The following is an 11017-nucleotide window of genomic DNA, read 5'->3' as shown; positions in this document are numbered from 1 at the left end:
CGTTCGTTCATTTGTCCCTACAACTATCAATAATGTTTTAGCTTCCTTAATTATGTTCACGAAAATGTTCAACACAGCAAATAAGCTTAAAGCCTTATCTCTGTCCTGCTCTTCGTTCCCTTTCTTTTTTTTACCCTTCTACTTACTTCTTTTGAGGGAATCGCTTTTCCGCAACGCTCTATAGAATTAACATCAAAATTGAGTTTTTTTTTTCGTCTTTTATGTTTAACCGCCCCCTTTTATTCGCTCCCAGCAATTAATTTATTTAAACTTTTACTCGTCACGAGTAAAACAAGTTATAATCTTTTTTCCATCTCTTTTTTTTTTGGGCGCTCATTTTTCTTTAGCTTTTATACAGGATAGTTGACGATCTGTCCTTTTCCTCTCCGTTTTTTTCACTAGAAGAGTAAGTCACCAGATTTTTTATTTCGCTTAACGTTTTATAATCCTGTTCATCTACGACGACGAAAGTTATCACATTTATAGTCTCTGTGTGTTTTAGAGAGGTTTTTTTTTCTGCTCATACTTCTTACTTATTACCTTATCTACCAATCCCGCCGGACTCATTCATACTTTTGCATTTTTTTTTGTTTTGTTTAATTCTCAACTTCTCAACTGCACCCCTTTTTTCGAACATGACAAACTCGACTGAAGCTGAATAGTTTTACTTCAATTTTATTGAAACTTGTAATTCCGTTCTGTTTTTAGCTAACGGTAATTTCTTCTTTTTTCTCATTTCGAAAACATTTTTCTCTCGAAGAAGCAAAGGTAAATAAAGCACATTTATACAGCACGGAAATACAGCGCTTGTCCGGCAAAACTCAGATAGAGCAGCAACTCTCGTCAACACGAGCACAGAAACACGCAACCGAAACAGGCCACTTCAGGTTCTGGCGACCGGAAGTTGAGTGTGCTTGGGAAAGCTTTCTAAAGGACTTGTATGATTTTTCTCACCCCCACCACCCCAAAACCCGATATCTCAATTTCTTGGCTCCAGCTTGTAAACTTTTCCGGGTTTTTCACATTTCTTATTTGTGTTAGCCGCAAAGATGCTTTCAGTTCTAGCCAAGCGAAGCGTCCACCCTCACTGATGCTGGTCGTTCAAGAGTTTCTTCTTTTCTTTACTCTCAATGCAGCAGAATTGCACCTTTTGCTTTTTATCAAAGAGAAGAACATTCCTGGGACCGATTCGGTCACACGGTTGTGTTTGTTAATTTTTTGTTTTCTCTTTTTTTGATAACCTATTTGAAGGTGATTCTATTGCCTTTTTGAAAGGTTGTTCGATTGAATTTTTCGATGAATTTTTGAAATGGCATCTTGGACTGTTAAAGGTGAATAAAATATTAAAATGATGCACGGAATCTCTGGGAGGAATTTGTTTTTTTCTCAAATTTAACATCGCTTATTTTTGCACCATTCGAAATCTGGGACTTCTCGCTTTAATTTGAGCATTTATTTAAAATAATCCATCGGGGATCTGGAACGTTATAGTTTTATGAAGATTTTTTAATCCTTTCAATGGTTTTTTCAATGGCAAAATCATAATTACTAATCACTGTTAAAACATTTGTTTTCTCTTTAGCGTTATTTCAACTCTTAACGTCAACAACATGCTTTAATAGGGAAAATCTCTGGCTACAAATTTGTAAATTGATGACTTTTACAAAGTTGTAGCCAAATGATACAATTAAAGAGAAAAGAGTTGTAATGTTGCAAACTAAGTGACAATTATTTCATCTGAATAAATTAATTAAACTTCTCATCACAATTATACTTAAACAAGAAATAGTATCTGATGACTTAGTATTTAAATATTTAAATGTATTTGTATAAATGAGTATTTAAATGTTCAAGATGGTTTATTCAAATTTAAAATCATGCTTTAAGATAAATTTCACCAGCAAAATCTGAAGTCAAGAGCATTGTCTATTCTCTCTTCCTTTTTTAGAACATTTTTTAACTCATTTCATACCCCATTTCTTAATTCACCCCTCAAATTCAGTATGTTATTTGAACCCAACTTTACTACCTCTTCAATATAATCCTGGTTTTACAATATAGGGGAGAATGGGGATCCTTGATTCCATTTTCTTATTTTATCACATCTATTTTGAAAAATTCAGAATCTCGCCATCTTTTACAGATTCTAAAAGCATGTCATCTCAAATTTCTATGCTCCAAAACTTAATGCGATACTTGATCCCTTATTAAAATTAGAAGCATTTTTCGTTAGGAAACTTGAACATTTATTCAAAATAACTAGATTCTTTATTCAGGGACGCTTTAACTTTGTCAAAAATCATGCAAGGAGGAAGATAAACGGTAGATTGACTATTTTCCACCTAAATTACATTTCATTTCTAAGTTTCAATGCCTCCGATATAGAGAGTTCTTTAAGTTTGTCTACAACCCTTTAGTCGTAGCATACTTTCAGGCGCCAATTTATGTTTTTAGACAAAATCAGGAAAATCCCAGTGTCCCAGGAGACCCAAAAACAGCTGAAAATCAACTTATCTACCAAAGTTTTTATGATAAATCGTTTAAGGATTCCTTGAGGATCTTGCAATGAGCTGAAGTTTATACTTTTTTTTTGTTGGATCTGAAATCGTGCCATTACGCAAAAACAGTAGTCCAGTGATAAATAGTCAAATACAGAGGTGCGTAAACTCGCTTCGGAAAAAATCATTCGGCTGATTTCTTCCGAGTTTAACTTGTTGTGTGCAGATTGATTTTATCTTCGTTCCAATCATTACGTGATTGCACACAAAACGAAGAGTACAGTTTTGCATTGATGTTTTCCATGCCTCGCAGGTAGGGTTGCCAACATATATTTTCAATAATCAGGGAACTGGTGAAATAAAAATCAGGCAAAATCAGGCTACATAAGTAACGGAAATTCCTCTTAAAGTGATGACCTTTTTTTTTTTTGGTCATCACTCTACATTTTTACTGTGTTGTGAGCCTACTTGGTTGCATAATTCTACTGAATCAAAGCCGAAAGAATCCTTTTCATTCCCTTTTTTAAATATGAATTAATGGGAATCTTTCGATTGGTTTCATTCAGCAACATTTTCACTTTTTAACTTCAGCAATGGTACCTAATTTAGTTCCTTACCACCCATTTTTCATAACATTCGCAAAAATCAGGCAAAATCAGGCATATTTTGAAAAATCAGGGAAATTCAATGGCTTTTCAGGTTGTCAGGCAGAGCCTCGAAAAATCAGGCAATTCCTGAAAAATCAGGCATATTAGCATCTCTGCTCGCAGGAATAAAATCACACCAACAAAACAACAGAACGAAGCTTACCGTACACGAATGCACACGAGCGATCGTTGCCCGACGGGCCGAGTTAACATTCCTCGCACCCTTCTCTCGCTCGTTTCCCGTTCCCTTGTATCTATCACTTTTAGCCACGCCCCCATGCGTTGTCCGATTGATGTGTTCGGCTGCCGAACGAAAACGATAGGTGTGTTCAACAAAACTCAATCGAAATCAATTGAAATGGATTGACAGTTGATCAGCTGTTTTTCCAATTGACTTCGATCGATTTCTATCAGGCTGCTGAATGAACAGCAAGACACTAATGCCATATTCGTTTTCATCCTGGTGGTGCACCGGTAGTGCACCAAGTGCTGTCAAAGCGTTTTTTTTATATGAAGATGACAGCAGTTGGTGCACAACCATCTTTCCACCAGATGAAAACGAATATGGCATAATACTAAAACGCTGTGTTTGTTGCCATCTGTCATTTTCTTATTTATGAATAAGAAATACTGCAGCTGTGCGCTTCGAGGTTTCAGGATTCTTAACTTATAAAAAAGCAGCCGTTTTTCCTCCTTGTTTATAAAATAGATACCAACAAAGCATCGGGAAAAACTTGGTAAGTAAATCTCATAAATTTGTTCTTCAATTAGAAAGTGACCAAGCAATTGATAGGCATTGAAAATCGGATCAATCTGTAACTCGTTCATCGGATTCCTAACTAACGGCTATTTTATCTTTTTTTTTAGTATAAAAACGATGTCCAGAACACATGAATTCTTTCGTTGTCTACCTGCGCGTTCCTCATCCAAACCCTGAAGATAAGGTTTCCGCCAAGATAGATGAGCTGCCAAAACAAGAGGGTAGGCAGAAAAAACGATTCCGGAAGAAACTGAAGGAAGTGTACTCACTCTTCCAGAGGCACCTGAAGTTCAAAAGCGAAAAAGGTTAGTATTGTGTGATGTTTTTCAGCAGATTATGAGAAAAAGTGGTTTTTTTTTTGTTTAGGTCCCTAACTAGAACACCGGCACTTACTGGAAACTCACAACAGGCCCGAGGATCACCTTCGTTTGACTGAGTGCAGATTCAATTCGATGGCATGCAGCGGAAAGTACGGTTGTTTAGCGAGTGGGATCTTAGCACATGTCGAAGCTGTGACTGTGGAGTACGATCGGATAGACCGATCATTGCTGTTAAATATCCACCAAATGGCGACAAAACTCAAAAACAGCATTCAGTGTTTAAGTCATATATCATGTTTTCTTAAGGACCCCGGTGGAACACAAACAGCAATCTTCTTGAAAAAAAAAATTAATTTATTTTATATTCTTTTAACATTAATTTTCATTATATACAACCAATAAACAATTAAACAAGTATGTTGTATACGCTTTAAAACAAATGAAAGTTCATTTAATCCAATTGAATTGTTATGAAAAATGACTATTAAAATTATTAATGTTGGTTTTATTATGAGTTTTTTTTTATGAAAAAGCAAGAAAAGTATCGAAAATTTCGTGAACAATAGTTGCAGCTTTTTAAAATTCAACAAAATATGTTATTTTGTGGTTCACTGATTATTTTTCATTTACGGTACTCAAGAATGTGCACCTCCATAATTCAGTATACTGTACACAGAAAGCTCGACCCTGGCAGATTAATTCTAGCTGGAAAACATAACGCTCAGAAGAAGAAGAACGCAAATATCGTTCCTTCCGTGTCACCTTAACCCATGGGAATATTAAGATCATAAATAAATTTCTTCTATAGTTCAAAATTTTTATCAAATATTTTATTTTATCCTTATTGTTTAAGTTTCTTTTGCTTCGGTACCGCAACTTCACTGAAAAATGCTCCCAAAACTACACCACTGACACAGAACCTCTGGCACAGCACTGCCGACTCCACATAGATCGACACCCCTTTCAATAGCACCATTCCAACGCGAACACCACCTGTACAGCACGACTGGAACAGCATCACCGACTCAGCCAGCACCCGACAGAGTACACCGAACCGAATGATACCACACCACTAACACTCACTGGCACGCACCACTGACGCTGCACCGATTGGCTTCTCTTTCACTTGCACTGCACTGTTTACTGTATCAAAAGTTAAAAACAAACCAGATCAGCTGTTTTTTGACAGTAAACAACTGCCCTTGTGTTAGTGCGATAGAAACCGATAGAAACGAATCCTGCTCTCGGGCTTGATCGATTTCGATTGGTTTCGATCGACTTCGATTGGCTTCATTGAACGTCAATTGGATTAGTTTCGATCACAACATTGGCTGAGTGAACAACAATTTACCAATCGAAATCGATTGAAACCGATTTCAATTGGCTGTTGAACAGAGCTGATTTGAATTTTGAATTCGCAGAACTGTACGTTCGCTTCGCTGATGTTTCCCCCGATTGCTGTTTACTCCTGCCGAGTTTACCCGAAGCTTACTTCCTGATGCTTTCCGAGTTGAACTATCGATAGCATCATTCAAGTTTGAGTTTAATGGAATAAAATCTTTCTGCAAAGAAGGGCAAAGTGCGAGTATGTAGACTCGTGATTTTAACATCGCTGGTCAAATACCGTCAAACGGGGTTAGATGCAACACTTATATACCAAAGCACATAATTTTTCGAATCTTAAGCTAGTATTTTAAATTTTTTCATTTTGATTCAAAATTTAAGAAATCCGTCGAGAAATGTACAAATGTTAACATTTATTAATGCCGTAAAAAACTTTACCCAGTATGCCGGATTGGCTAAATGATATCACTAACAAACTTTAAACTGGTTTAATCATCCTTTTCTGTTGGTGTAAAAATATTTTTTGAACAATCACCAATTTTTTTTAAATAAATATTTTTCAAATTCAGTTACCTGCCTGGGGTAAGAAGCAAAAAAATGCAAATCAAAGCGATAATGTGTAAATCTCGTTTCCATTTGCTCGAATATGATTGTTTTGCATCACGTATTTGTCAACATTGAAATTTCATTCATTCAAACATTTATTTTTATGGTTTCAGCTAACAGAATTTTTTTTAGTATTTTTTACCCCTAGATGTATGCAATTACATTATGTTCAAAAAAAGTGAAAAATTACTTTCAACAGAACCAGAAATATGCATGCATATACCAATGCAATTGGTGATTTTATGCGTAATGGCTTTCATGGCATCAAAAATTTATCAAAAACTCAACATTTACATACTTTTTAATTAGATTTTTCATTAAAACCAAAAAATTAAAAATAACTGGTGAAACCAATATTTTTTCTGCCTTTGTCTGTTTGATTTCCCACTAACCCTCAAACTTTTGATGCATAAAGGGTATAATAATCTGTGGACGTGAGTTTTTTAGAAGCCACTGAAGTTGACGGTATATTGTTTATGTGCCGAAGGAGGAAAATCGGCTATATTTTTCATAACTTCCATTCAGGATCGCCCCTGATGGCAGGATCGATAGCATCAGAAATTCTTTGATGAAATAATAAAACCGTACACACTCTTTCATACAACATTACAACGATTTATAGAGGACTGTATTTTAATGATATATTACTTAGACATTATCACAAGGACTTTCCGACAGAAACTCTGACTTTGGTCTCTCTAGACCTCCGACACTGGTCACTTAGACCTCTAACTCTGGCCCCAAGGGCCGCTGAATTCGTTACCGTCTCCGCTGGTGGTTGATTGAAAAAAAAAAACCGAATCTGAGGCTAAATTTGTCTCGACCCTTTGGAAAACCCGAGACCCGAGGAAAACCCGAATGTTTTTGGCGCGCATTACATCCGTTAATGCGCGCAGCATCGCCAAATTGCTACTGGGCCTTTTTCGCATATTAGGGTGGTTCAGTGGCTCGTTCGTTCCAGAACAACTTCGACCAAACTAAAAATTTTGTCTGATTTTAAAGGTCAAACTTTAGGAAACAAAAAAAAACAAAAAAAGCCATGATTTGGAAAAGTGGTGGTTCAAAGTATTCATGATAGATGAGGCATGCATTGCCTAAAAATTGAATTCGAAAAACATTTTCATTTAACGCTTTCTTAAAAACTACCAGCCAGAACATCACATAAATTTTCAAATGTAAATATTACATCATCAGGAAGGTTCCATTCATGCATTCGGATAACTCTAAGGTGACTCTCAAAGATCTTCAAATTTGTAAAGAACTTTTGATGGAAAAAATGAAAATTTTCGAAAAAAATTTCGAACACAAACATTGTGACGTAAAGATTTAAACAAGAGGAAAAACTTTTTTAGAACACTTCAAGTTATAGAAATAGTAGGTTAGCTTTTACTTTGTCATATATTTTCATAGAAAATCAAAGGAATATTTACAACAAAATCATAATGCTGGGAGCTTTTTAACTTTTTCCAATTTTTAAAAATTTCAAATGATGTTAGCTAACCCATTTTAAATTATAAAAAATACAGACCTATAGTGATGCCAAATATAAAATACATATTTCTGTTGAAGTCACATTTTAAAAGTTAAGATTTACATCAATACATAAAAATGTTTCCAATGTTACTGTGTTAATCATAACAAGAATTAGCTAGGTTAGCTTTAGAGATGTACCGAGTATTCGGTCGGCCGAATATTCGGCACACCGAATAGTTGAGCTGAGTATTCGGCCGAAATGGCCGAATGGGCCGAATATTTATTTTTTAAATTTTTACAATCCCAGCCTTGTCAAATTTTTCAAATAACTTTGAATAATTTATTGAATATCCAGTAGTAATGTTGAACATCATGGGTGTATTCGTGTATATTTCACTAAAGATCTTACAGAAGAATGCTGACAAATATCGCTTTATACTTTGATTATCGATTCTTCCAGATTTTCTTGAAATATCCAGGCTTTTCCATAAATCCAATAAAGAATTCGAGACAAGTCAAATCTGGCCGGGATGCCCGGATTCATTAAAATAATATGCTGAATCAAATAAAAACTCTAACTTCTCATTGGAAACTTCAACTTTGTGTTGAAGAACGTTTTGTTCAATTTTGCCTTTTTTCTATTAAAAAAAATCGTCCTGAATTGCCAACTGTGTGGTTTAAAGAACGATATGCTTAAGGTTTAAGATCATTGTTTTTTTTAACAATTGTTTTGAAAACGTCTTGCTCATATTCGACTTTCATTTAATTCGATATCAAATAGGCAATTTCAAATTGCTTGTCACCTGTTTCGACGTGTTTTGACCAGATTTCACAGGAACCCATTTTCTTTGGTGATAAACGCCCTAGAAGCGACAAGTCATCTGATGGCCTTTCGGTTATTGGTGACATTTTTCAAATCAGAGAGACCCCTACTTGAAAAAGATAATGTAAAACATCATCTGATTATATCATCTGGTTGAAAAAAATCAACTCAAGAACATGAGAGGCATTAAGATACCACTATTCGGTACATTTATAGTTAGCTTTCAATATCAGAATCTCATCAGAGGAAAAAATAATAAAGCTGTTCTTGGAGCATTTTCATACCACATCAGGTATTTTGAATTTCGCTTCAGGCTCTACTGAGACTGTTATTAGATGACAGTATTTCATTCCAATTAAAGGCCAAAATATTATTTAACATTAGGTTGAAAATGGAAAAAATATCAATAAGAGAGGTCTCATTGACAACGAGATACGATTTTACATAATTGTAACGTTACAAAATTTCTTTTAATGTATTTCCTTTCAGTTCTCATCTCTCGAAAAAAATCTTTAATTTTTAAATATGAGACAACGGTCAAACAAATTACAATACGAAACTCTGTAAGATAATAAAAACAAATTTACAGAAATAGGTTTTCAGTTTGTTTCGAAAAAAAAAACATTGATGAATCTCTTAAGGGGGGGCGGTAGGGTCTAACACTTTCAAAAAATCGATTTTTTTATTTTTTTATTTTCTTATTGTTAAACATTTCAAGAATGTTGTGTCAAATTTTCAAGTCAATTGAAGCAAAACTGTAGAAATTATAGGCCTTTATTTCCTCCTATCTAATACTGCAAGAAAGCAAGAGCAGAAACTTCAAACGCGTTTTTCTCGAAAGCACATTTATAAAGTCCGTGAACATCGTCATTTGAAAACTACTTATCCGATTCTTTTCAAATTTGGAACATATTTTCTACATATAAAATACCAGACCCCAATGTTTTTCTTTTTTTTTTTTACTTTGGGGAGATTTTACAGATAAAAAATGGCGGATTTTTTCGTGAAAAATTATAGTTTTTACTTCAAACAGCCACAAAAATTTCATAAAATTTTTTTTAAGTTAAATAAAAACGTTGGGGTCCAGAAAAACATCTATCAATAATATTTTGCTCTGGTTTTTTGACTTCAGTTGATTCTGTGCTGAGATACATTGTCCACCGCAAATCCTGTTTTCTAAAAGGCATCCTCGAAAGTGCTCCATCACCGGTTCATTTTTCAATATTTTTCTACGAAAAAATTACTAAATGTTCTTTTAACAATGCTTTGTATAATGCAAAAAATTTGAATACATTTGTTTGAACGATAGCTCTAGAAAAAAATAGTGAAAATGGTGTTTTTTTTTACCCGTTAGATCCTACCCCCTTATTAATATAACTTGAATTGCAACGTCACTGAAAAGTGAATTTCTTTGACCGATAATCGGAATAATATTGTACTTTCGGAAGGAACTTGATAGACTAGATGGCTAGCAGTGTTATTAGTATGATTTTCAGTTGATTTGGAAGTGGAGATGAGCAGAAAATTAGGCGATGGTGAATTCTTAAGCTGGTGACTTTTTGCAAATCCAGAAAAGCTTTCTTCAGCGTGAACTCCAACAAAACTGTGTTGGAAAACGACCTCGGAATGATGAATTTGAGCCTCAGAATACCCGGGAAATCAATATTGAGACATAATTTCGTTTTAACTGCAAGATAAGGCTATCATCTACGACTTGAAACTGGAAAAAATCTAAGTTTCTGAATTCCAACCTGGTTTCACTGATTCAAAACTCACCCAGAGCTTCGCGTCATGTTAATGAAAAATTAAGCCGTTTAAGCTCAAATGTAAATTCATACATTTGGTCCTCAACGCCAATGGCTGCATCCAAAAAAAGTGAACTAATGCTTGCATTATCCTTTGAACAATTCAAAACAAATTGTAGAAAAAAACTTTGACTATTTTCAATTTCTCATATTTTAACAAGCAACAAAAATGTTAGTACTATTCTGTTTCGTTGAAATTTTTGAAAAATTTTGAAAATGATGAAAAGAGATCTTAAAGTCACATTTTGTTCCATTTTTCATCAAAAGTTCAATAACTCTGGAAACTTTTTTTTAATTTTCTAAAATACCGTAAAACGAGGTAACAATGATCATCGAGGTAACTTTGATCAACATGAAATTTTCCCACATAATCATCAATAACTGAGTCAAAAGTTATATATTTCAAAACTTTTTTCTACATCCAAAAACCTATAAGTTGAGTTTCAAATTGGGAAAAACTTGGTTTATTTTTGAAAATGTAACTTCAAAATCTTGAAATATTCATTTTTTCGAAGGATCGAAACATCTTTCTTGATGAAATCAAAGCGTTTAGAAGCAGTAGGTTGATTTATGTGAAAGTTCAACTTTTTTCCTAAGTAAATTTATAGTTTTGGTGTATTTTTTGTTGTATTTTTATAATAAAAAATATTGACATTTTCCAAGAGAAAGCCGCTCTAAAACAACACGTTAGAAACCCTATCAAATGGTAAAATTTAAAGGAAAAAAGGGTAGTTGAATAAA

The 11017-nt window shown here is 34.2% G+C and overlaps 1 long non-coding RNA gene across 1 annotated transcript; it reads left to right on the top strand.

Annotated features, from left to right (window-relative positions):
* The first annotated feature begins 3746 nt into the window (after positions 1-3746).
* LOC129746543 (uncharacterized) lies at positions 3747-4635 on the top strand. The gene is made up of 3 exons (XR_008737314.1): positions 3747-3882; positions 4013-4210; positions 4272-4635. It is a non-coding gene; the product is annotated as an uncharacterized LOC129746543 (long non-coding RNA).
* The last annotated feature ends 6382 nt before the right edge of the window (positions 4636-11017 follow it).

This window comes from Uranotaenia lowii, chromosome 2 (genome assembly GCF_029784155.1).
Source record: "Uranotaenia lowii strain MFRU-FL chromosome 2, ASM2978415v1, whole genome shotgun sequence".
In the NCBI taxonomy this organism is placed as follows: Eukaryota; Metazoa; Arthropoda; class Insecta; order Diptera; family Culicidae; genus Uranotaenia; species Uranotaenia lowii.
The sequence above is the reverse complement of the archived record's forward strand: the minus strand, read 5'-3'. Positions and strand labels throughout refer to the sequence as shown.